The sequence below is a fragment of the Oncorhynchus tshawytscha genome, linkage group LG12, assembly GCF_018296145.1.
Source record: "Oncorhynchus tshawytscha isolate Ot180627B linkage group LG12, Otsh_v2.0, whole genome shotgun sequence".
NCBI classification, from domain to species: Eukaryota; Metazoa; Chordata; class Actinopteri; order Salmoniformes; family Salmonidae; genus Oncorhynchus; species Oncorhynchus tshawytscha.
Genome location: NC_056440.1, coordinates 38,176,886 through 38,203,710, shown reverse-complemented (window position 1 = coordinate 38,203,710; position 26,825 = coordinate 38,176,886). Strand labels below are relative to the sequence as shown.

The following is a 26,825-nucleotide window of genomic DNA, read 5'->3' as shown; positions in this document are numbered from 1 at the left end:
TTTCCTAAATAAGTCTATTTAACACACTGTCAGTGTTAGAATCGTAATATCACAAACAGAACTGGAGTTATAACCAGTTTATAACCAGCATGTCATTTTTAAAAATGGTTTCCCCCCCCATTGCCCCTCCTTCTCCCAAAAGTTGGGGCTGCTACGCTCCTTCTTCCGACTGTTGAAAGTGCAGTGCCCAACTGATAATCATCCTGATAATTACCTCGAAACTGAAACTAAGCTATACCAAAACTAATTTCACACATATAGCCTAATAACAGATTAAATAAATTAAGTGATAGGGTGAATTGGTGAGCGTGGGGTAGTGAACGATGCATAATTATGTAATCCCCGATTGTGAATGAAGAACAGGGCGGGCCATTCTATTGCATTGATCCATTCTAATTATAGGCCTAATCTTAAAATGTTATGTACCCTATAATCAAAGCAGTCTTATCAATCTACTCCAGTCAACTTGGAGTAGGCTACACAGTGAGAGAGTACAGTGTGTTATTTTTATTCCCTCAGCCCTTGCTCAAGCCACTTTCCCTCAGGGGAATCCCCGTCGAAACCGGATGTAGTTTGACTGCTATCTTAAGTGGCCCTCGAATTTAGCTCTAGGGAGCCAGTTAAGAACTTTGGTCACCCACAATTCAATGCAAACTGTAGTCACATGTCAAACTGCATTTTCGGCATGTCAGATAAAATGATGAAGCTAGCTTGATGAAGAATATATGATGAAGAATATATATGATGAAGAATATATATAGACAACATTGATTTTAGCATTGGCAAATTGGCTTAGTCTCGTAATGAGGAGCCTATAAAACGTAGCTAGATTCATAGACATATTTTTGGGCATTCTAAAATGTATTGGAATAAATGACCAAACATGGACAATTTTGACAATTTCTTCACTTATTGGCGAACAAGTTGCTTGCAAAAAAAAAACAAGTCTTGCTGGCACCATGAACAAAGTGGGATGAGAGATCCCACCTTCTGCGCAAAAGAAAACCGGATACTATTACGCACTACAACCAAACAAAGGTATGTCAAAGTGTGTCAAGCAAGTGAAAGTTACAAAAATTGTGTCAACTGTTAAGACAAGGAATAACAGCTAAATGAAACCCAACTGATGCCATTTCAAGAAGATGCACACAAGCTGACAATAATTGACTATTTTTGACTGCTGTTATATTGACACTTATATTAATTATTGCTTTTGTGCCGAGTTTCACTATTTATCAAGGCCACTTGGCGATTATAATGATGTTTAGGCTACTGATGTTTTCATTATTTGACCTTGCATCTTAGTGGTTGGGGTATTTATTTATCTTGTCGTTATAAAAATAAGCTGTTACCATGTTCCAACACATATGCTTTCTGTTTCTTAGCTGTAACAAAGGAACTCCATTAATAAAATTGATTGTACACTTGAATATTGGTATTTTTAAAATCTATTTTTTACATATAGTCTACAGTAACTTAAACTTATTAAAATGCTATTGACTTATTTGAAATAAAATAAAAATTGTATTCTAATGTTACACAAGGACTTCATGAACACAACCAACTGATTATTTTTGTGATAGCATATATGAAGTACATTAATTACACTGTTAGAATGTTGCAGTCAGAATGAGCGCTCATTAGCTTGAAGGGGGGTCCATTGAGACACAGTGGTTCTAGTGTTAATGGTTCAAACAACCAATTGATCAGCCTGTTACCGGTGCTTAGCAAACTTTTGGAAGAAATCATGTTTGACCCAATACAATGTTATTTTACAGAAAACAAATTAACAACAAACTTTCAGCATGCTTATAGGGAGGACACAACATGCTCGGCACTAAAAGCATTGTTTTTGGGAAAAATCACTGGCTCAACCTAAACCTCATCTAGATCTATTACTGAACAATGTGGATATTGAGCAAGTCGAGGAGACTAAACTGCTGGGTGTAACCCTAGATAGCAAGCTGTCATGGTCAAAACATATAGATTCAATGGTTGCTAAAACGATAAGAGTTATGTCCACGATAAGGCATTGCTCTGCTTTCTTGACATCTAAATCAACCACGCAGGTCCCACAGGCCCTAGTTTTAATCTCACCTGGACTACTGCCCAGTTGTGTGATCATGTGCGGTAAAGAAGGACATAGGAAAATTGCAGTTGGTCCAGAACATAGCAGCACGTATTGCACTTAGATGTACATTGAGGGTGAATGTCAGCGGTATGCATGTCAATGAGGACATATTGACTGCGTCACTATTGGTCTTTGTGCGAGGTGTTGATGTGTTAAAGGTACTGAACTGTCTCTTCAAGCAGTTGGCACACAGTTCAGATACTCATCGGTGCCTCACAAGACATGCAGCCAGAGGTCTCTTCACAGTCCCCAGGTCCAGAGTAGAGGCTGGGAAACACACAGTATTAAATAGAGCCATGACTACATGGAACTCTCTACAAGCCCAGGTAACTCAAGCTAGCAATAACCCCCCCCCATATTATGTAGGGTTACGTATTTTATTTGTTGTGCTTTGTTTCCTCTTTGGAACCCAGGAGGGCAGTGGCTAATTGGGGATCATAATAAAATACTAAATAGGTTCTTAGTTTGTCTGATTTATAGCATCAGACGGTCATCCCCTCCATACAGCCCATCTGAGAGTGGAGGTCGACAGCTTGTTAAGGAGAACATCTGTGGAAAACAGGTGTGTTTCTCATTAAAGCCAGAGAGAAACAAACAGGAATTTAATCAGGGGAAAGGCTGTGTGTGTGTAAAAGACAGAGAGAGATTGTGTTCTCTAACATCAAACATGTTTGATTTCCATTGTCAATAACACAATGAATGCTACAAACCAGTAATGAGGAAAATTATTCTTACACCATCGTCATCCTCCAACACGGACACATGCACGCACGCACGCACGCACACACCCACAGAGCCAGAGGTCCAGCCATGTTTTGTCCTTGTTTTCTAGTGACAATTAGGGTCCTCTCACACACAAAGTCATGAAGAAAGAGGGAGTGAAAGGAGAGAAAGAAAAAGAGAGGAGAGAGAAGGAGAAGTATGCAGATCTGGGTCCTCATCTCAGTGCAGACTCTATAAAAACTTAAGCTCCATAACAAATGCAGTGAATTGCCCAAAGCTCTACCTAATCATCCTGGCTTATTCCTTGTGACTCCAGCCTGACCAGGAACCCACTCCCACCTGTGTTCCCACCGTCCACAGGCACTGCTGCTGCCGGGCACCCAGAGGCCTGCTCTCTCACACACACAAACGCTACCTACGTCAGAGTCCCCTGCAGTAACACGCCAATGCACCCCAAAACCACACCACATATGCATGTACAGTACGATGCAACACCAACAAGCTCTAACATAATCCTGTTCTGAGGTAGGCTTGGGCGATATACCGTTTATACCATATGCCGGTGTATTTCGCAATACCGACGATGTGATTTTCATTACTGGTTTCTCAAATTCTAATAGTTCGCCTAATTTCAGTTTATGTGACAAAACAAGCAAGTGTAGTGTAGAGCCCTCGAACTCAATCTGGACCTCGAAGCCAGATCCACTGAATGTTTTCATTGTTCCACTCTAATCAGGGACTGATTTAGACCTGGTACACCATGTGTGTGCAATTAATATTCAGGTAGAACCGAAAACCAGCAGGCTCCGGACCTCGTAGGGTGAGTTGAGTACCTGTGGTGTAGAGAATCATTGTACCATCTAAACCTCCGTAAAATATATTTTCAATAACCAAAAATATTGTATTTTCTGCTGTTTGAAGCTGGTGTATAAAAAAGAGCACATAGAACAGATATTTTGCTTCTTAGACTTGCTTTCAATGAGAATGACAGAGCTATAACTCACATTTCTATGTGAATTCTGGTACGGTCGGCCAAAAGTTGCAGCTTTAACAATAACTATAAGACATCTAAATAAATTATATCTAGCTCCAGCTATGCATTTGGTTCGCTAACTTGCGGATTGATGTCAAGATCAAGCTTCTGGGTTACAGTAGAGACAATCAAACCCCTCCTTGATCAAGATCCCTGTTGCCTAAGTTGTTTTGTGCATCAATTATTATTTGTTATTTTTATAATATTATTATTATTTATTTTTTGGTAGAAATAACACCCGTTGTCTGCACATTCGGTAATACCGTGTATCACAGTATGGTGCAGAAATGTTAAAACAGTATCAAAATCTGGATACCGCCCAACTCTAGTCTGAAGCCCCTTCCATTCTCTACCAACCACTTGAGGGCCATAGAAAAGGTATCCAGACTAAACGAAGAGCCCAATTGAATTGAGACATACAGCATTCAATTTATTTGTGTACTCAGAAAGGTAGTTCAACCCAAAATCAAGGTTTGCCCAGTGTTTTTATGTCTAAAAAGTAGTCTGTAAGTTATCTCACTACAGGACTCAAAGAAGACTTCCTCATTTCCAGTTAAAACTGCATTCATAATATACAGTGGCTTCAGAAAGTAATCACACCCCTTGACCTTTTCAAAATGTTGTTCTGTTACAGCCTGAATTTATGATTTTGTGTCACTGGCCTACTACACACAATACCCCATACTGTCAAAGTGGAATTATGTTTTTAGACATTTTTACTAATTCATTTTAAATGAAAAGCTGAAATGTCTTGAGTCAATAAGTATTCAATCCCTTTGTTATGGAAAGGCTAATAAGTTCAGGATTGAAAATTTGCTTAACCAGTCACATAATAAGTTGTTTATCATACTTAACCTCTGTCCCTCAGTCGAGCTGAGAATTTCAAACAGATTCAACCACAAAGACCAGGGAGGTTTTCCAATGCCCCGCAAAGAAGGGCACCTATTGGTAGATGGGTAATTAACATTTTTAAAGCAGACGTTGAATAGCCCTTTGAGCACTTTAAAACAGGTAACGGCTTTGATAGGAGAAAATTGAGGATGGATCAACAACCTAAATGACAGAGTGAAAAGAAGAAGAAGAATACAAATATTCCAAAACATGCATCCTGATTGCAACTAAGGCACTAAAGAAAAAAACTGCAAAAAATGTGGCAAAGAAATTAACTTGAATCCAAAGTGTTATGTTTTGGGCAGATCCAACACAATACATCACTTCATATTTTCAAGCATGGTGGTAGCTGCATCATGTTATGGGTATGCTTGTCATCGGCAAGGGAGTTTTTTGGGACAAAAAGAAAAGGAATAGAGCTAAGCACAGGCAAAATCCTAGAGGAAAACCTGGTTCAGACTGCTTTCCAACAGACCCTGGAAGATAAATTCACCTTTCAGCAGGACAATACCCTGAAACAAAAGGCCAAATATACACTGAGTTTCTTACCAAGAAGACAGTGAATATTTCTGAGTGGCCTAGTTGCAGTTTTGACTTACAATCGTTCAAAAGTTTGAGGTCACTTAGAAATGTCCTGTTTTTGAAAGAAAAGCACATTCTTTGTCCATATAAATAATATCACATTGATTAGAAATACTGTGCAGACATTGTTAATGTTGTAGGTGTATAGAGGGCTCAATGGCACGTTGTGTTAGCTAATGCCAAGTTTATCACTTTAAAAGGCTTGGATTAGCTAACACAATGTGCCATTGAACACAGGAGTGATGGTTGATAGTGGGCCTCTGTACACCTATGTAGATAACCATTAAAAATCTGACGCTTTCCAGCTACAATAGTCATTTACAACATTAACAATGTCTACAATGTATTTGATCAATTTGATGCTATTTTAATGGATAATAAATTAGCTTGTCTTTCAAAAAGAAGGACCTTTCTAAGTGATCCCAAACTTTTGAAAATGTCACGCCCTGGCCATAGGGCGTGACTTCCACCACTTCCGGCGCCGACAGAGATGGCCGCCCCTCGCTTCAAGGCTCCTAGGAAACTATGCAGTTTTTTGGTTTTTTTACGTGTTATTTCTTACACTAGTACCCCAGGTCATCTTAGGTTTCTTTACATACAGCCGACAAGAACTACTGAATATAAGATCAGCGTCAACTCACCATCAGTACGACCAAGAATATGTTTTTCGCGATGCGGATCCTGAGTTCTGCCTTACAACCAGTGTAACGGAGTGGATTCCATGCAGCGACCCAAAAAAAAACGACTCAGAAAAAGAGGGAAACGAAGCGGTCTTCTGGTCAGACTCCGGAGACGGGCACATCGTGCACCACTCCCCAGCATTCTTCTTGCCAATGTCCAGTCTCTTGACAACAAGGTTGATGAAATCCGAGCAAGGGTAGCATTCCAGAGGGACATCAGAGACTGTAACGTTCTCTGCTTCACGGAAACATGGCTCACTGGAGAGACGCAATCCGAAGCGGTGCAGCCAGCGGGTTTCTCCACGCATCGCGCCGACAGAAACAAACATCTCTGGTAAGAAGACGGGCGGGGGCGTATGCCTTATGGCCAACGTGACATGGTGTGATGAAGGAAACATACAGGAACTCAAATCCTTCTGTTCACCTGATTTAGAATTCCTCACAATCAAATGTAGACCGCATTATCTACCAAGAGAATTCTCTTCGATTATAATCACAGCCGTATATATCCCCCCCAAGCAGACACATCGATGGCTCTGAACGAACTTTATTTAACTCTCTGCAAACTGAAACGATTTATCCGGAGGCTGCATTCATTGTAGCTGGGGATTTTAACAAGGCTAATCTGAAAACAAGACTCCCTAAATTTTATCAGCATATTGATTGCGCAACCAGGGGTGGAAAGACCCTGGATCATTGTTACTCTAACTTCCGCGACGCATATAAGGCCCTGCCCCGCCCCCCTTCGGAAAAGCTGACCACGACTCCATTTTGTTGATCCCTGCCTACAGACAGAAACTAAAACAAGAAGCTCCCACGCTGAGGTCTGTCCAACGCTGGTCCGACCAAGCTGACTCCACACTCCAAGACTGCTTCCATCACGTGGACTGGGAGATGTTTCGTATTGCGTCAGACAACAACATTGACGAATACGCTGATACGGTGTGCGAGTTCATTAGAACGTGCGTTGAAGATGTCGTTCCCATAGCAACGATTAAAACATTCCCTAACCAGAAACCGTGGATTGATGGCAGCATTCGTGTGAAACTGAAGGCACGAACCACTGCTTTTAATCAGGGCAAGGTGTCTGGTAACATGACTGAATACAAACAGTGCAGCTATTCCCTCCGCAAGGCTATCAAACAAGCTAAGCGCCAGTACAGAGACAAAGTAGAATCTCAATTCAACGGCTCAGACACAAGAGGTATGTGGCAGGGTCTACAGTCAATCACGGACTACAGGAAGAAACCCAGCCCAGTCTCGGACCAGGATGTCTTGCTCCCAGGCAGACTAAATAACTTTTTTGCCCGCTTTGAGGACAATACAGTGCCACTGACACGGCCTGCAACGGAATCATGCGGTCTCTCCTTCACTGCAGCCGAAGTGAGTAAGACATTTAAACGTGTTAACCTCGCAAGGCTGCAGGCCCAGACGGCATCCCCAGCCGCGCCCTCAGAGCATGCGCAGACCAGCTGGCCGGTGTGTTTACGGACATATTCAACCAATCCCTATACCAGTCTGCTGTTCCCACATGCTTCAAGAGGGCCACCATTGTTCCTGTTCCCAAGAAAGCTAAGGTAACTGAGCTAAAACGACTACCGCCCGTAGCACTCACATCCGTCATCATGAAGTGCTTTGAGAGACTAGTCAAGGACCATATCACCTCCACCCTACCTGACACCCTTGACCCACTCCAATTTGCTTACCGCCCAAATAGGTCCACAGACGATGCAATCTCAACCACACTGCACACTGCCCTAACCCATCTGGACAAGAGGAATACCTATGTGAGAATGCTGTTCATCGACTACAGCTCGGCATTCAACACCATAGTACCCTCCAAGCTCGTCATCAAGCTCGAGACCCTGGGTCTCGGCCCCGCCCTGTGCAACTGGGTACTGGACTTCCTGACGGGCCGCCCCCAGGTGGTGAGGGTAGGCAACAACATCTCCTCCCGCTGATCCTCAACACTGGGGCCCCCAAGGGTGCGTTCTGAGCCCCTCCTGTACTCCCTGTTCACCCACGACTGCGTGGCCATGCACGCCTCCAACTCAATCATCAAGTTTGCGGACGACACAACAGTGGTAGGCTTGATTACCAACAACGACGAGACGGCCTACAGGGAGGAGGTGAGGGCCCTCGGAGTGTGGTGTCAGGAAAATAACCTCACACTCAACGTCAACAAAACTAAGGAGATGATTGTGGACTTCAGGAAACAGCAGAGGGAACACCCCCCATCCACATCGATGGAACAGTAGTGGAGAGGGTAGCAAGTTTTAAGTTCCTCGGCATACACATCACAGACAAACTGAATTGGTCCACTCACACAGACAGCATCGTGAGGAAGGCGCAGCAGCGCCTCTTCAACCTCAGGAGGCTGAAGAAATTCGGCTTGTCACCAAAAAGCACTCACAAACTTCTACAGATGCACAATCGAGAGCATCCTGGCGGGCTGTATCACCGCCTGGTATGGCAACTGCACCGCCCTCAACCGTAAGGCTCTCCAGAGGGTAGTGAGGTCTGCACAACGCATCACCGGGGGCAAACTACCTGCCCTCCAGGACACCTACACCACCCGATGCTACAGGAAGGCCATAAAGATCATCAAGGACATCAACCACCCGAGCCACTGCCTGTTCACCCCGCTGTCATCCAGAAGGCGAGGTCAGTACAGGTGCATCAAAGCTGGGACCGAGAGACTGAAAAACAGCTTCTATCTCAAGGCCATCAGACTGTTAAACAGCCACCACTAACATTGAGTGGCTACTGCCAACACACTGTCAATGACACTGACTCTACTCCAGCCACTTTAATCATGGGAATTGATGGGAAATTATGTAAATATATCACTAGCCACTTTAAACAATGCTACCTTATATAATGTTACTTACCCTACATTGTTCATCTCATATGCATACGTTGATACTGTACTCTATATCATCGACTGCATCCTTATGTAATACATGTATCACTAGCCACTTTAACTATGCCACTTGGTTTATATACTTATCTCATATGTATATACTGTACTCGATATCATCTACTGTATCTTGCCTATGCTGCTCTGTACCACCACTCATTCATATATCCTTATGTACATATTCTTTATCCCCTTACACTGTGTATAAGACAGTAGTTTTTTTGGAATTGTTAGTTAGATTACTTGCTCGTTATTACTGCATTGTCGGAACTAGAAGCACAAGCATTTCGCTACACTCGCATTAACATCTGCTAACCATGTGTATGTGACAAATAAAATTTGATTTGATTTTTGATTTGATTTAGAGAGGCTTTTATTCTCTATTTTGGTTAGGCCAGGGTGTGACTAGGTGGGCATTCTAGTTTCTTTATTTTTATGTTTTCTATTTCTTTGTGTTTGGCCGGGTGTGGTTCTCAATCAGAGGCAGCAGTCTATCGTTGTCTCTGATTGAGAATCATACTTAGGTTGCCTTTTTCCCACCTGGGTTTGTGGGTGTTGTTTTCTGTATAGTTTTAGTTACCTTACAGAACTGTTTGTTTCTCGCTTTGTTATTTTTGTTCTAGTGTTCAGATTTAAATAAACATCATGAACACATACCACGCTAAGCTTTGGTCCACTCCTTCTTCATCAGACGAGCTTGACAGAAAAGTAGTGTATATTTAAAATAACATTTATATATTTACAAAAAATATATATGGAGGTTTGGAAATGATGCAGACAGTTACATTGATAGAAGCCACAATCTACAATATCTGCAATATTAAAGCTATCTACCACCAAAAAACTAAACGGACAGTGTCAAAGACAAAGTGGCACTAATTCCTAATTCTATGGTGACACCTCCATTCTAAAGACATAGAAGTCAGAGAAATGTAACTTGATCGACGGAGGTAAATCTAGGTGTACACTGTGAATCTAGGTGTATCTAGGTCTAAACCAGTGTATACTGTGATAATGTTGCAAGAGGGACAAATTGCCTGAACAGAGAGACATTTCTAAAGGTCATAGTTGTTGCTGAGAGTAACAGAGCCCCATGGCTGCCGTGACCAAGACATGGTCTGCAATAAAGAGTTCCTGCCAATTACCAATTAAAGTTTGGCACCATGTTTCCCTGGTAACCACTGGACATGTGTGTGCACAACAGGCCAATAGCGTGAAAGCAGCCTTTCCTCAAAAATCAATTAGAGGAAGTAGCGTTGACACTTCTCTGAATTCTGCAGCTCTTCTGTAAAGTATTTTAGATAAAATATGCACTGTATATAGAGATAGGAGGGACAGAGGAGAGAGGGGTGGAAGAGAAGGAAGATGGGCAGAGAGAGTGATGGAGGGAGTGTGACCGAGGAATATAGATATTTAGAGAGATGGACAGATGGGGAAAAGAGAGAGAGAGAGCAATAGATACAAAGAAAGAAAGAGAATAGTTGATGTGTTGATAGCCACTCTCAACCCATGTCCATTACTCGTGGTGTGTGTGTGTCTGTTTGTGTGTGTGGTACGGGCGTGTTCAATCACATCTGTGTTGTTGGTCACAACAAAACAATTAACACACCCCATGGTTACTCTCAGTGAAATGTCTTATTCATGTAACTGTTCTAAAGAGCTCTAAAGCAGGTTAGAAACCCAGGGGATACACATACACACAAGCTGCCAGTCATGTAACACACACCATCATACAAGAGAAGGTTCTAGAGCAGGGGTATTAAACTCTGACCCTACGAGGTCTGGAGCCTGCTGGCATTTCTGTTCTACCTGATAATTAATTGCACCCAGCTGGTGTCCCAGGTCTAAATCAGTCCCTGATTAAAGCGAAATGTAATTTTAAGGAATCTGTTTTTAGAAAAGTTTGCGGATTTATTGAAAATGAAATACAGAAATATCTAATTTACATAAGTATTCACACCCATGAGTCAATACATGTTATAATCCCCTTTGGTAGTGATTACAGCTGTGAGTCTTTCTGGGTGAGTCTCTAAGAGCTTTGCACACCTGGATTGTACAATATTTGCACATTATTATTTTAAAAATTCTTCAAGCTCTGTCAAGTTGGTTGTTGATCATTGCTAGACAGCCATTTTCAAGCCGATTTAAGTAACTGGACATTGATATTGTGGGGTGTGGGTTGCTGAAACTGATCATTGGTATGCTTTTATCAAGCCTTCATTCATAGATTTTCAAAAGCTATTGCCCTAGTCCATAGCAGAGATTGAGCAGCCACTAACTACACCCCATCTCTCTCTCTCTCCTGGACTAGGGGAGTCCTTTCCCTACTGTCCCTGCCTCTCTAGCTGTGATACATAGCATCATTCAGACACACACACACACTGATGGTACAAAATCCATATAGTGCCACACACATGCACACACTAATGTCCTCCTGAAAGTCCAGACTGCAACCTTGGAGGTTGACGCTCTGTCTGTGTAATGCTGAGTGCTGTTATTTAAAGACCTTATCATCCTATGGCAGAGCCAATTTACCATCGGAGGAGAGCAAATGGCTTTACACACACACACACACACACACACACACACACACACACACACACACACACACACACACACACACACACACACACACACACACACACACACACACACACACACACACACACACACACACACACACACACGCACACACGCACACACGCACACACGTACACCCTCCCACTTCCTCCACCATCAGATTATGTTGCAGCTTACTTTTTGTCTGAATGCAATCTAAACCACAATCTTATTGCAGAAATGGCAGTTCACATGTATGAAGATGTGTGATGTCCTGCAAACACTGTTAGTCACTGTGATGAGCACTGTGCAGATCCACTCATAGAAACAGCATCACTAATTCTAGGTATGCGGATACAACTACTGTAGGCCTACAATAACTGTTACTGTGGTGTGCACGGAATGTTTCCAAGAGACCATTCCCTTAATATCAAATAGAACGTAGCCAGAATGTGGTTAACGTGTTCTCAGAACTCGATATTACTGTTTTAGACACGTTTCATGGGAACATTGCGAGAACATTCACGTGTCCAGTTTTCTGTTGGTTAGGAGAATATTCTATTAACGTCCCACCAAACGTACACAGAATATGGTGGCCATGTTCTCAGAACACAAGATATGAATGTTCCATACACGTTCAATTCAAATGTTGCAAAACCTGTCTAGAACATTAATATCTTACATTCTGAAAACGTGGCCACCATGTTCTGTGTATGTTTCGGTGGGACGTTGATGGAATATTCTCTTAACCCTCAGAAAACTGGACACATTAATGTTCTTGCAACATTGTCATGAAATGTGTCTAGAACATTAATATCGTATATTCTGAGAACATTCTAAGCATGTTTTATATAAATTCTGTTTGACATTAGGGATTGTTCTAACTTCAACACAAAAACATGCTAAAAAGGTTCTCAGAAGGTTTGTGCTAACATAGACAGAATGTTCTCCCAACTAATGGAAAACTAGACACTCAAACATTAGGGTAACATTACAAAAACCTTTGCTCTACCTAGAATTGTTAGCTGGGTGTCTGAGCAGCCACACCAAAAAATTGAGTGTCAGATCTTAATTATTATAATCTTTTAGTCATTTAGCAGACACTATTACCCTAAGCAACTTACAGTATTGAGTGAGTGCATACATTTTTGCTTCCCCATAGGACTCAAACACCAAACCCTGGCATCGCAAGCACCATGCTCTACCAACCGAGCTACACAGGACCACCTACACTTTCACAGCAAAATGATCCTGCAGCAACAGGATTTGAACGTTTAGTCCATACAGTAATGTTGCTTAGTCGTGGTTAGGCTATAAAGTTAATATAACTGTCTATTAGTGTGTTTTCAGTGAATTTGTGTAAATCATAAATCTCATCTGCATTTCCTGCAGCGCAATTCTCAGCAACAAAAGAGGGATCAAATTAAGATCCTACATGTGTACCGCACTCAAATGCTGTATCTATACAGTTTTTTGATTAGGTAAATATTTAATTGTTTAGTGGAGCGATTTAATAGACCCACTAGGTGGCAAAGGGATTTACGTACTGTTTATCTCTCTCCTGGGTGCTACACAGCAGCCTTTTTGTGACAGAGAGCTCCCTGAACTACAACATCAGCTATTGTGGGGATAAATCTCATTCTGCTTCATGATGGGTATCATATCAGTCCTATTGCTGATCCGGGTATGAAAAACAGTAATTTGGGCTGGTGCTAGTGTGTGTGTGTGTGTGTGTGTGTGTGTGTGTGTGTGAGCATGCGTGTTTGCGTGCGTGTGTGCATGTGGTGGCGTGTGTTTCCTTTTTGGTTGTTTACATTGTGTGTGGGCATCTAAGCGGAACCTGTTGCCAAGTTACAGAGTTACAGTTAATTGTCTGCCTTTAGGATTTAAAAGAGTATATGTGGATATGTTATTTAAAGATTGTGAGGGAACATGGATGTAAAACCTCACCATTCTGTAATTAACCTGTATGACACTAGCATTATCCACTTTGAAAAGCTGGGGAACAGACACACTTGTTAATTGAAATGCATTCCAGGTGACTACCTCATGAAGCTGGTTGAGAGAATGCCAAGAGTGTGCAAAGCTGTCATCAAGGTGGCTACTTTGAAGAATCTAAAATCTAAAAAATATTTGTAATTATTTAAAACATTTTTGGTTACTACGTGTTACTACGTGTGTTATTTTATAGTGTTGATGTCTTCACTATTATTCTACATTGTAGAAAATAGTAAAAATAAAGAAAAACCTTTGAATGAGTAGGTGTGTCCAAACTTTTGACTGGTACTGTATATCTTTTAAAGCCTTGTCTCATGATAACAGAGTTCATGCTGTTGGCGAACCCGTTTCCAATAGGCTATCGTAAAGCTAAAAATCGAAGACTGCAGCTGTGTTGTTACCCCACTTAACCTTTTCCTTGTAGAAATGCCACACCAACCCTCAAAAAGCATCTGGATGTCATGCTAAAAGGCACTTTCTGGTAGGCAGAAAGTTCCAGAATGCGTGAAAGAGGAGAAATCTATACACATTATGATAATAAACAGACACGCATAAATAATATTTCTAAGTGTTCTAACGACATTGCCATATAAACAATCAAAATGTCTGAAAAATCCTATTCAGAATTGAAATAATGATATTAACATATATTGCTAAGAATGTGAATGTCACGCCCTGTTTCAACTCTCCTTGTGCTTGTCTCCACCCTCCTCCAGGTGTCGCTCATCTTGCCCATTATCCCCTGGGTACTTATACCTGTGTTCTCTGTTTGTCTGTTGCCAGTTCATCTTGTTTGTCAATACAACTAGCGTTTTTTCTCAGCTCCTGCTTTTCCCCAGTCTCTCTTTTTCTCGCTCTGCTGATTTTGACCTTTGCCTGTCCTGACTCTGAGCCTGCCTGCCTGACCATTCTGCCTGACGCTGACCATGAGCCTGCCTGCCGTCCTGTGCCTTTGACCCTACTCTGGATTACCGACCACTGCCTGACCTGACACTAAGCCTGCCTGCTGTCCTGTGCCTTTGCCACTACTCTGGATTATTGACCCCTGCCTGCCTTGACCTGTCGTTTGCCTGACCCTGTTGCTGTAATAAACATTGTTACTTCAACACAGTCTGCATTTTGATCTTACCTGAAACGTGATAGTACAAACTGGCCATTGCTGACCCAGCAGACTTGGACCAGCTCCGCTACGCCATCTCCTCCCAAAGATCCATCATTAGTAGACACAAGGAGTTGCTTTTCGGTCCAATGGAAGGGTTCCAGGACATGGCCGAACATCACAACCTAGCATTGGACGCATTGCGGGAGCAATTCCGTGGATTGCCTACCAAGTAGCCTGCCACGACGGTAACTTCCCAGGCCCTCAGCAACCCGGCTGGTAGCAGCGCCGTCACCCCGGTTTCCACGGAACCCCACTTACCTTACCCGGGAGCGCTACGATGGAGATTCCAGAACCTGCCAGTCCTTTCTCTCCCAGAAAGGAGAGCAGCCTTCTTAGTTCCCCTCGAAGATGGCGTACATTATTACGCTGATGTCCAGGAGGGCACTCGCCTTGGCCACGGCGGTGTGGTAGCACCAATCCGCCATCTGCCTCAGTCTGGAGGTATTCGTGACGGAAGTGAGAAACATTTTAGAGGCTCCGGTGTCCGGGAGAGACGCTGCCCGGAAGTTACTCCAGCTTTGGCAGGACTCGCTCAGTGTGGCAGACTATTCGGCAGATTTCCGCATGCAAGCAGCGGAGGGTGCCTGGAACCCGGAAGCGCTGTTTGACATGTTCCTGCACGGATTATCGGATGAAGTAAAGGATAAGCTTGCATCCCGGAACTACCGACAGATCTCTACTAACTCATCGCTTTAACCATCCAGATTGATGGTTGGCTACGGGAACCTAGGAGGTAAAAGAGGTCTGATTGCGATCCCAAATGCTCACTCAAGGATTCCACCTTGCATCTGATAAACTCTGGAAGTCCCTGAGAGGATCCGAGCATACCTGAGTTCCTCCATGAGCCTCTGAAGACTGCCAATTTGCAGCTTCCCTAGCCAATGCTGTTTGGCAGGGTAAGGCTGTCTCCAGCCGAACGCGTACACAGACTTAACACCCAGAGGTGTTTGTATTTCGGCACTGCCATTCATTTTGTGTCTACCTGTCCCTTCAAGAGACCTAGCTCATTGGTAGGAATGAGTACTCTGTTGGGTCTTAAGTACAATTTAGCTTCTCCCCCTACCCCCTCTCCATGCCACCCTGTGGTGGAGCGAGCAGTCCAAGTCTTTCCATATACTCATCGACTCGGGGGACGAAATTAGTCTTATGGACATTACTCTGACGTCTGAGCTGGGCATCCCTACTCAACCCCTCTCCATTCCCATGAATGTTAGAGCACTGGACGGGTACTCTATAGGCCGGGTCACCCACCATACCACCCCCATCAACAGTGAGACGCTCCATTTCCTGCTAATTGAGTCTTGGTATTGCGATTCTCTTGGCTCCAGCGACACAATCCCTTGATTGTCTGGTCTACTGGTGCCATCATGGGCTGGAGTCCGTTCTGCCATGCTCATTGCCTGAAATCAGCTCTGCCTGCCCCGGGACGTCTTCCCGGGAGCTTGAAATTGCCTCGAACCTCTCAGCCATTCTTGCAGAGTAGCAGGACCTCCGGGAGGGGTTCAGTAAGGCCCGGGCCACTTCGCTTCCGCAACACAGACCAGTACCCAAGGATGTTAAGCCGGGTGCGCTGGCACGCCGCTATAGCCCCATGACTACACCCCTGGAAGCCGAGATCTTTTCCCCCTGCACCAACATCATTAGCCCCTCTGCTGTTTGTCCTCTATTGCCCCGTACCCTCCATATACTTCCTACTTGTCATGTGTCTAGATGTAAACCCATGTCTCACAGCCCTCTGTCTCCTTTTCCAGGCCCACCCCTCTCCCCCATCTCATCGACAGCCAACCAGTCTGAAGGTTCGACCTCGGGGCAGGGGATTCCAGTACCTGGTTGACTGGGAGGGTTATGGCCTGGAGGAAAGGTGCTGGGTCTCCGCTAGGGACATCCTGGACCCAGGCCTCATCTCTGAATTCCAACGCCGACACCCTGCTCAACCAGGTATGCGTCAAGGTAGGACGGCAGGTGGTGTCCCTAGAGGGGGGTGTACTGTCATGCCCTGATCTGTTTCACCTGTCCATGCGCTTGTCTTCAGCCTCCTCCAGGTGTCGCCCAACATATATTGATAAGAATGTGAGTGTCACGCCCTGATCGGTTTCACCTCTACTTGTGCTTGTCCTCACCCTCCTCCAGGTGTCGCCCATCTTCCTCATTATCCCCATGGTACTTATACCTGTGTTCTCTGTTTGACTGTTGCCAGTTCGTCTTGCTTGTCAAGTCAACTAGCATTTTTTTCAGCTCCTGATTTCCCCCAGTCTCTCTTTTTCTCACTCTCCTGGTTTTGACCTTTGCCTGTCCTGACTCTGAGCACGCCTGCCTGACCACTCTGCCTGACCCTGACCCTGCCTGCCGTCCTGTGCCTTTGCCACTACTCTGGATTAACTCCTGCCTGCCTTCACCTCTCATTTGCATGCTCCTGTAGCTGTAATATACATTGTTACTTCAACACAGTCTGCATTTGGGTCTTACTTGAAAGTTGATAGTGAGAGTAGGGTGACTCCCTAGCAGGTCTCAAACCCAGGCCACCAGTACCAATGACATACACCCCAATCACTGTCCCAATAAGGGATATCTCTAGGGCATGTGCTTATTGGGCCAGTATAGTTAGGCCCTGTCCAGAAGAAACTGTACACCCTCATCCCTAGGCACTTGTGTAGACCTGAAACACCTTGATAGGTGTAAGCACTAGAGTGAATGCATTTTGAAGTAAATCTCAGCTCTGTTAAATGTACACTCAAGAAAACACTTGATTGATCATAGTGATTCAGGTGTATCATAACAACAAGTTAATATGCCACACCAACATTAGACAACTATACAGAAAGCCGTTCAATTGCTGAAATAAGTCAGTCACATCAATGATAATAGTCAGATGAACTAATACCTGACACTGAGATGGTGGCGTAGCAGGAAGGTGAGTATCTTGAACTAAGAGGTTGTGAGTTCAAATCCCAGGTGAGGATAAGTTGAATAATAATTATTGAAATCATGTAGGTCAAATATGTAAGCTGAATGAAAACACTGTAAGGTAAAAGTTCTGTGTGAATATTCCTGACTTGCCAACAGAGAAAGAGCTATGAATGGATCAGTGGTTGATCAATCAGGGCCTCGATGTGCAATGAACTTTCCTTTGGACATGTAAATAAATGTCCTTGGAATACTTTCCTAACCCTAAGAAAACTGGACACACGAATGGTCTTGCAACCAACCCATGAAACGTGTCTCGAACACTACTATCTTACATTCTGAGAACATGGCAACCATGTTCTGTGTATGTTTGGTGGGACATTGATGGGATTATTCTCCTAAACCTCAGAAAACTGGACACATGAATGTTCTTGTAACGTTCTCATTTAACATTCTCATTTAACGTGCCATTTAACCACTAATTACTTTAATTTACAGTGTTAAATAACACTAATATGTGAGAACAATATTTTTTTGTGAACAAATGTTTAATGTTGGCATTATAAAAAGGTTGGTAGTAACATGGAAAATCGTTGTGGAAATCTGTTGTAGCGCAAGTCGACTACAAAATCCACAAGGCTATGCTCTCGCTATGGGCTGGCAGGCTAGCAAATGTAGCTACACACAATAATACCAAAGACAATATCAGCATGCAACGTAGCTAGTTAGATGTAAAATCATCTAAACAAACTGCACTATCAATTTAGGAGTCTACAATCTCACCATGTTCAACCTGCAGATCGATTCTTACGTTCGCAACAGCATATATACTTTTGAAGAGACGGGAAACATTGCCCATGCTACGTCAATGGGCCGTGCGGTGCATTCTGGGCGATTCTTGGACAAGCAGGGCTCTCCTTGAAGGAGTGAATGGGAGTGTATTGGGTGCTAGCTCAAAAACCCAACATTAGCATGGATTTCGTCAACAAGAAGTACAACATTACAAATCTTTTCCGAGATGTGAGATAACGAACTCGCTATCTGTAGTATCATGTAGCTTTGGAATCGTGACATTACGTACCTTTGAGAAAAATAGGCACGTTTCTCTACATATACACTGACTTTGAGAAGGGATTGCATGATGATTAGCATTGCGATCGCAGCATGAAAACATGAACGTGTTTGGACGACGGCGAACGTGATTGGCTAACGTGATTGGCTAACGTGATTGGCAACGGCACCATGCAAAGCACCCTGGACTAAAGAGGATGACAAATAGGAAAAATGTGCTAGACCCTCCGTTAAATTACACATTTCTCAAGGTAGGAATATCTATAAAAAAATATGATCAATGGCTCTTTCGAGAGAAGACCTCCTCCTGAGATATGACATTGGCCAGAATTGAAATCTGATATGTATTACAAACTTTTTAGTGACCTAAAAGTCATATTCCTATTAACTTCCAGTGTAGTGAAAGTGACTTTGTCATAGAGCTATGTCATACTGGCCATTCTGCCTGCTTGAACGCCGATAACTCAGATACACATTCTCATTTAATGTGTTCTATTTCACATTAAGGGAATAGTCTCTTGGAAACATTCCTTGCATTTCACAGGAACAATTATATGAAAACGTTAGCTAATGACCTAATGAGACTTAACTTCTTATGGATGCAGGGGCACTATTGAGTAGCTTGGATGAAAGGTGCCCAGAGGTTCCCAGAGTAAACGGCCTATTCCTCAGTCTCGGTTGCTAATATATGCATATTATTAATAGTTTTGGATAGAAAACACTCTGAAGTTTCTAAAACTGTTTGAATGATGTCTGTGAGTATAACAGAACTCATATGGCAGGCTAAAACCTGAGAACAAATCCAAACAGGAAGTGAGAAATCTGAGGTTGGTATATAGTCAACCCATTCCCTATTGAAATCCCCTTGAGATATGAATGAAGATTCATTTCCGAGGGCTTCCACTAGATGTCAACCGTCTATAGAAATTTGAATGAGGCTTCTACTGTGTTGTGGGACTGAATGAGAGGGGAATGAGTCAGTTCCAGATCACGTGCATACCCCATGATATCTTCCTGCCACATATCTTCCTCCTCAAGACACAAAGGAATTATCCGGTTGGAACTTTATTGAAGATTTATGATGATGATATGATAAAAACATCCTAATGATTGATTCTGTACTTAGTTTGAAATGTTTCTTCGACTTGTAATATAACTTTTTGAAGATTTTGTCCGAAAAAATGGTCGACCAGCTCCAGTGTTTGAATAGGTGTACGAAACGTGCTAACAAAATGAGCTAATTGGACATAAATAACGGACATTATCGAACAAATCAAGCATTTATTGTGGACCTGGGATTCCTGGGAGTGCATTCTGATGAAGATCATCAAAGGTAAGGGAATATTTAGCATGTAATTTATGGTTTATGTTGACTACAACATGGTGGCTAATTTGACTCGATTGTTTGACTTGATTGAGTGCCGTCTCAGATTATTGCATGGTTTGCTTTTTCCGTAAAGTTTTTTTGAAATCTGACACAGTGGTTGCATTAAGGACAGGTATATCTAACAAAACATACATGTATTGTGTAACATGAAGTCCTATGAGTGCCATCTGATGAAGATCATCAAGGGTTAGTGATTCATTTTATCTCTATTTGTGCTTTTTGTGACTCCTCTCTTTGGCTTGGAAAATGGCTGTTTGTATTGTGGTTTGGTGGTGACCTAACATAATTGTTTGTGGTGCTTTCGCTGTAAAGCCTATTTGAAATCGGACACTGTGGTGGGATTAACAACAAGACTACCTTTAAAACGGTATAAGATACATGTATGTTTGAGGAATTTTAATTATGAGATTTCTGTTGTTTTGAATATGGCCACTTTCACTGGCTGTTGTCATATCATCCCGTTAACGGGATTGCAGCCCAAACAGGTTTAAGGGAACGTTCTCTAAAGTTGTGGGAATGTTTGTTGTCAGCTGGGATGTCCCTGGCAGCTGTGTGATTGGACTGTTATCAGTGCCCTTTATAACACAATCCTGGCAATACCATCCCCTCTCAGTGCTATCAGAGCCACCACTCACACTGCAAACACACACACACACACACACACACACACACACACACACACACACACACACAGACACACACACTGCAAACACAGTGCAAAGTCGCAAACCCAACAAACAAAGCAAACATGCCACACGACACAGACAAATGAAGTTCTATAAATAGACCTGAGGTAGAGGAGGATCTGCTGCTGAACAAGTGCCAATATGAGGAGGTGGCAGAGAGCGATAGAGCAAGAGAGAGGGGGAGAGACAGGGAGGGAGAGGAAAACGCTGGTGGAATGTAATTTAGGTCTCCAGTGATGTTCTGCCACCCACTCTTTAATTCCAGTTTGAACAAAATGTGTCGCAGGCTCTCAGCGATTTGAGCATTACTATTCATGGAGGGACACGCTAGGAAAATCATACATATTATCATTTTAAATGCACACTTGGTATCAGATACCGAAAAGCACCTTTCCTGTAACTTGCTGGTAATGTTATGGTAATATGGTTATTTGGTAACTAAATAGATGTTGGACATCTGTCTGTAACTGTAGTTAAAGAGCAGGTAGCTAACAGGGTTTGTGCCACTCCCAGTTAGAATGGTGTCAAGCAGTTTGACAGAAAATTGCTCCCAGCTCCAAAAATAGACTTTCCAATCTAGCATTGGCTGATACAGTGTAGCAATGCAGCTATCTAAAGCTGAGTGTCAAATACTGAGTCAATCAGGATTTAGTCTATCCAGCATTGTTGTGGCTTGGCAGCACAGTGAAGCCAATGAGACCATCGGTCACCTGAATGAATTCAGGGCTGCAACTGTTGAACACACAGCAATGACAGTGGTCCAACCACCCACCTGTCAACACACACACACACACACACACCACACACCACACACCACACACCACACACCACACACCACACACACACACACCACACACACACACACCACACACCACACACCACACACACACACACAGAGACTTTCCTTGAGAAGCCATGACAAGGGAGTTACATACCAATTAGCTCATACAAGGAGAGCTGCAGCTCATTTCTCAGCCTCTCATCCGTCATTAGTCAATACAACAGCAGAGAATCAATACAATCAGAGCAGACCCAGCGTTCAGGAAGACCGGAGACGACTGGTAATCAGGATGGAGACAGTCATCTACAAAAACACAGACACATACCGACACAGAGACACAGACACAGACACAGACAAACACGTACCCCCCCGCACACACACACACACAAACAGGTGTGCACACACACAAACTCTCTCTCTCATAAAGAGCAGGATATTGGAAGCAGCTCTGGAGAATGATCAAGGGGTGACATCTATAAAAGGATGGATTTGCAATTTTGATTATTACCCAGGGCTGGGCAAATATTGGACAGAACACACACTGGGTTATTTTGGGTTGCATGAATAATGCAACATATTTGGTTTTTGGGATTACCAAAACATGCCTTAATTTAACCATCAGTTAGGTTTGTTTTCACTTTCATGCTGGGTTGACCCTGCAGCTGGGTCATTTTTAATGTAATCCCTAGATTATTTTCAGGAGACAGGGTTTATTGGGGTTGTGGCTTTCTGGTAGTTATTTTTGGCCACCCATGAGAGTAGACATCATTCCTCTTCATCATGTTAAGTTTGTACAATGCAAATGTAAAAATGTCTGCACATTACATATTCTAATATCCTATTAATATTATTATTATTAACAATTTGTAACAAAGTGGTACCATCCCAACATTGGGATTGGCATAGGCTCTTAATGAACTCATACACTTGTGTACACTTCACTAAAGCTTCACAATTTTAAGTGTTTAACCTTAGCATGTGATATTACAACAAAACAGATGAACCGGAATTATATTTACTCTCACAGGTGGCCAAAAATAACTATCTGAAAGCCACACCCATGCTAAGCCATGCCTCCAGCCTTCTGATCTGACCCACTGGGTCATATTTCAATAACCCAGCATCAATGACCCAGAATCAACAACTATTTCTAAAGAAAACAACTCAACGTCAATGTCTGCAAACAGCATTATTTAGTGTGTGAAGATCTGAGGCAGCTGCATCTTAATTGAATTTGCCTCTTTATTAAAACGCTAGAATGGAAGGCAGTCTCTCTCTGTCCCTTTCTCTCTCAGTGTCCCTTTCTCTCTCTTCCACTCTATCCCTCTCTCATTCTTTCTTGTTCTCGATCACACACAGAGACTGTCACACACTTTCCCTCTCTCTCTTCGCCCCTCTCTTCTCTTTCTCACACATGCATAGACACACACACATACACACATCACATGCAGGCTTGAATAACACACAAAGCCATGTCCCCTTGACCGGCCCCAGGGGTCAACCTTTTATATGAGTGCTGCATGGAAGGGACAGAGATGAAGAGCGAGAGAGTGGGAGAGGGGAAGACAGAGGGAGAGTAGGGGAAGGAGGGAGAGAGTTAGAGAGAGTGTACGCAAGTGGATGTGAGAGAGATTTCAACTTACCATCTACTCAAGATATTTTGTTCTGAGAATTTGACAAGGAAATATTTTTGTAATTTGTTTTTGTAGGGAAATTAGAGTTGTTGTGTGATACAGAAGACAGCCGCTCCATCATGTGAATGTGATAAGCCAAATACCGAGACCTGACATTCACAAACCACAGATCTCACCTGAAACACAGACATAACTCCAACAGCTATCTGTGTCTAGGTGGTGATGCCTCAAGTACCTAGAGCTGCTATTGTAGTTCCCATCAGATCCCACCTCAACCCTGCAGCGCTGTGTGTCCTTGACTGACAGCAGCTTGTGTCACTCAGGAAGCAAAGAGACAGACATCAGCACAGCGAAGCTCAACATTCTGGGCACAGACCTGTGGAGAAACACAGGTCACACTTCACCCACCCAAATTACATTTCATGCATCAAAGAGATCACCGTAGTAGCCAACACAAATTAGAAATCTTCCGTATTAATATTTTCCAATGCTGAGCGGAGTGTTATTTTAAAGCATGGCGTGCTTTGAAACTGTTCTAGGGTATCCATAGAAATCCTCTAGGAATCTGGAATACCCATGTAGGAATGTTGTTCATTAACTACTGTTCAGCCACCATAGTACCCTCCAAGCTCCTCATTAAACTTGGGGGCCTGGGTCTGAATCCCACCGTGTGCAACTGGGTCCTGGACTTCCTGACAGGCCTCCCCAAGTGGTGAAGGTGGGCAACACCACCTCCACTACGCTGATCCTCAACACAGGGACCCCACAAGGGTTTATGCTCAGCCCCCTCCCGTACTCCCTGTTTACGCATGACAGCGTGGCCACACACGCCTCCAACTCAATCATCAAGTTTGCAGACAACATCAGTGATAGGACTGATTACCAAAAATGCCGAAACAGCCTACAGGGAGGAGGTGAGGGCACTGGCGGAGTGGTGCTAGGAAAATAACCTCTCCCTCAGAGTCAACAAAAACGAAGGAACTGATCGTGGACTTCAGGAGACAGCAGGGGGAGCACTTGTTAAAAGTTGTGTGCTTTGTTAAAAGTTCATGTGTGGAATTTCTTTCATTCTTAATGCGTTTGAGCCAAGCAGTTGTGTTGTGACAAGGTAGGGGCGGTATACAGAAGATAGCCCTATTTGGTAAAAGACCAAGTCCATATTATGGCAAGAAGAGCTCAAATAAGCAAAGAGAAATGACAGTCCATCACTACTTTAAGACATGAAGGTAATTTCTTTCAAGTGCAGTCGCAAAAACCATCAAGCTCTATGATAAAATTGGCTCTCAATAGGACCGCCACAGGAAAGAAAGACCCAGAGTTACATCTGCTGCAGAGGATAAGTTCATTAGAGTTACCAGCCTCAGAAATTACAACCCCAAAAAAGTATTCAAAGATTTCAAGTAACAGACACATCTCAACATCAACTGTTCAGATGACACTGCGTGAATCAGGACTTCATTGTCAAATTGCTGCAAAGAAACAACTACTAAAAGAAAAAGAGACTTGCTTGGGCCAAGAAACACAAGCAATGGACATTAGACCGGTGGAAATCTGTCCTTTGGTCTGAGTCCAAATTTCAGATTTTTGGTTCCAATCGCCATGTCTTTCTGAGACGCAGAGTAGATGAATGGATGATCTCCGCATGTGTAGTTCCCACCGTGAAGCATGGAGGAGGAGGTGTGATGGTGTGGGGGTGCTTTGCTGGTGACACTGTCAGTGATTTATTTAGAATTCAAGCCACACTTAACCAGCATGGCTACCACAGCATTCTGTAGCGATACGCCATCCCATCTGGTTTGCACTTAGTGGGACTATCATTTGCTTTCAACAGGAAAATGACCCAACACACCTCCAGGCTGTGTAAGGGCTATTTGACCAAGAGTGATGGAGTGCTGCATCAGATGACCTGGCCTCCACAATCTCCTCAACCTCAACCCAATTGAGATGGTTTGGGATGAGTCGAACCGCAGAGTGAAGGTAAAGCAGCCAACAAGTGCTCAGCATATGTGGGAACTTCTTCAAGACTGTTGGAAAAGCATTCCAGGTGAAGCTGGTTGAGAGAATACCAAGAGTGTGCAAAGCTGTCATCAAAGCAAAGAATGGATACTTTGAAGAATATAAAATATAAAATATATTTGGATTTGTTTCACACTTTTTTTGGTTACTACATGATTCCATATGTGTTATTTCAAAGTGTTGATGTCTTAGTCTTAGAAAATAGTAAAAATAAAGAAAAACCCTTGAATGAGCAGGTGTATCCAAACTTTTGACTGGTACTGTATATACTCCGTCTCCAACATTGCTCGTCCAAATATTTATATTTCTTAATTCCATTATTTTACTTTTAGATTTGTGTGTATTGTTAAATATTCCTGAACTGTTAGAGCTAGGAACACATGCATTTAGCTAGATAACATCTGCTACTGCTGTGTGTCATTGACCAATAACATTTGATTTGATTTTGATTTGATCCTCTAGGAAATCCATACATCCACACAGTACTACTCTAATTGATGATCAAATCCCTGGCCATGCATGGCCGTGCTGTATTCAGATTGACCCTGTGTACTAATGGTACACTCAGCAGCAGGATGTTATGCTGAGAAGAATGGAACAATATAACAGCCCAGTGGTACATTAGCTAGTAGCTACTATACAACTCCTGTGGGGCTCTATCTCCTCTATACACAGTATATCATAGACTCCCAGAGAACAGTGGCTGTGGGTTTTACAGTCGTAAAGTGCACAGAGGGCCCATAACTCTATAAGTAGTTTACTGATTCTCTATTTATCTGCCAAGTGTTGTTATACCTACCATATGAAGTCCAAAGTATATTTGTATTGTTTATCTACTGATAAATGCAGTTTTACCCCTCATTTGTTCCTGTGTCTTCCCTCAGTGTGTAACATTGGCCTAAGGTCATTTTCAATCAAAATGTAATTTAGAGGCTAGTCATCGAGTGCTGTTGCAGTTTATGTGGGTGATACCTAGACAACCCATTCCTTATAGGGGTAGGCCCAGGTACCCTTAAGCTGAGTCTGCATACTAGACAATAATTAGTTAAGGCTTTTCTGATGATGATGAGAGGAGCTGTCGAACTATATCCAGAGATGACTAATGGATTCACCACAGTCAGGCATCACTAATGGTTCTCATCCCGCTAAATAAATAAAAAACTGAAGATGAGAATGGGGTCTTTTAGGGACAAGAGCCCCATTGAATTATGTTTTGAGTCATGCAAATTACTACTGGTATTCGTTAAAAATCCCTCAGCTCACATAATCGTGAATGGTGATGAGACATGCCAGGTGACACAACGCCTGCAGCCTCCTCTACGGCCACAGCTACAATGGAGGAGAAAACTCGGCACATAGATGGGCATTGGGCCCCTATTCAATAATAAAGATGAATGTATTTTTAAAGCACTCTTCCTTCAGGCCTCATTCTCACTCTCTTTTCCTCTCCTTCCCCAGGCTGTCTTAATGAGCTGCTGTTATACAGAACAGGACCTATCAGAGGAGACCGAAGAACTATCACTGGATTCTCCCTGAACAATGAGGCCAGGCCTTAATGATCTAATCAAAGGACCTGCTCTCAAATGGGCACAACGGATGGTAGAGGGACATGGATGGAGGGAGACAGAATGAGAGAGAGGGACAGGGAGAGGGAGAGAAAGAGAGAG

General features: G+C 43.0%; 1 long non-coding RNA gene across 1 annotated transcript; it reads left to right on the top strand.

Annotated features, from left to right (window-relative positions):
* The first annotated feature begins 736 nt into the window (after positions 1-736).
* LOC112263147 lies at positions 737-26,825 on the top strand. The gene is made up of 3 exons (XR_002955454.1): positions 737-1,038; positions 16,431-16,617; positions 26,617-26,825. It is a non-coding gene; the product is annotated as an uncharacterized LOC112263147 (long non-coding RNA).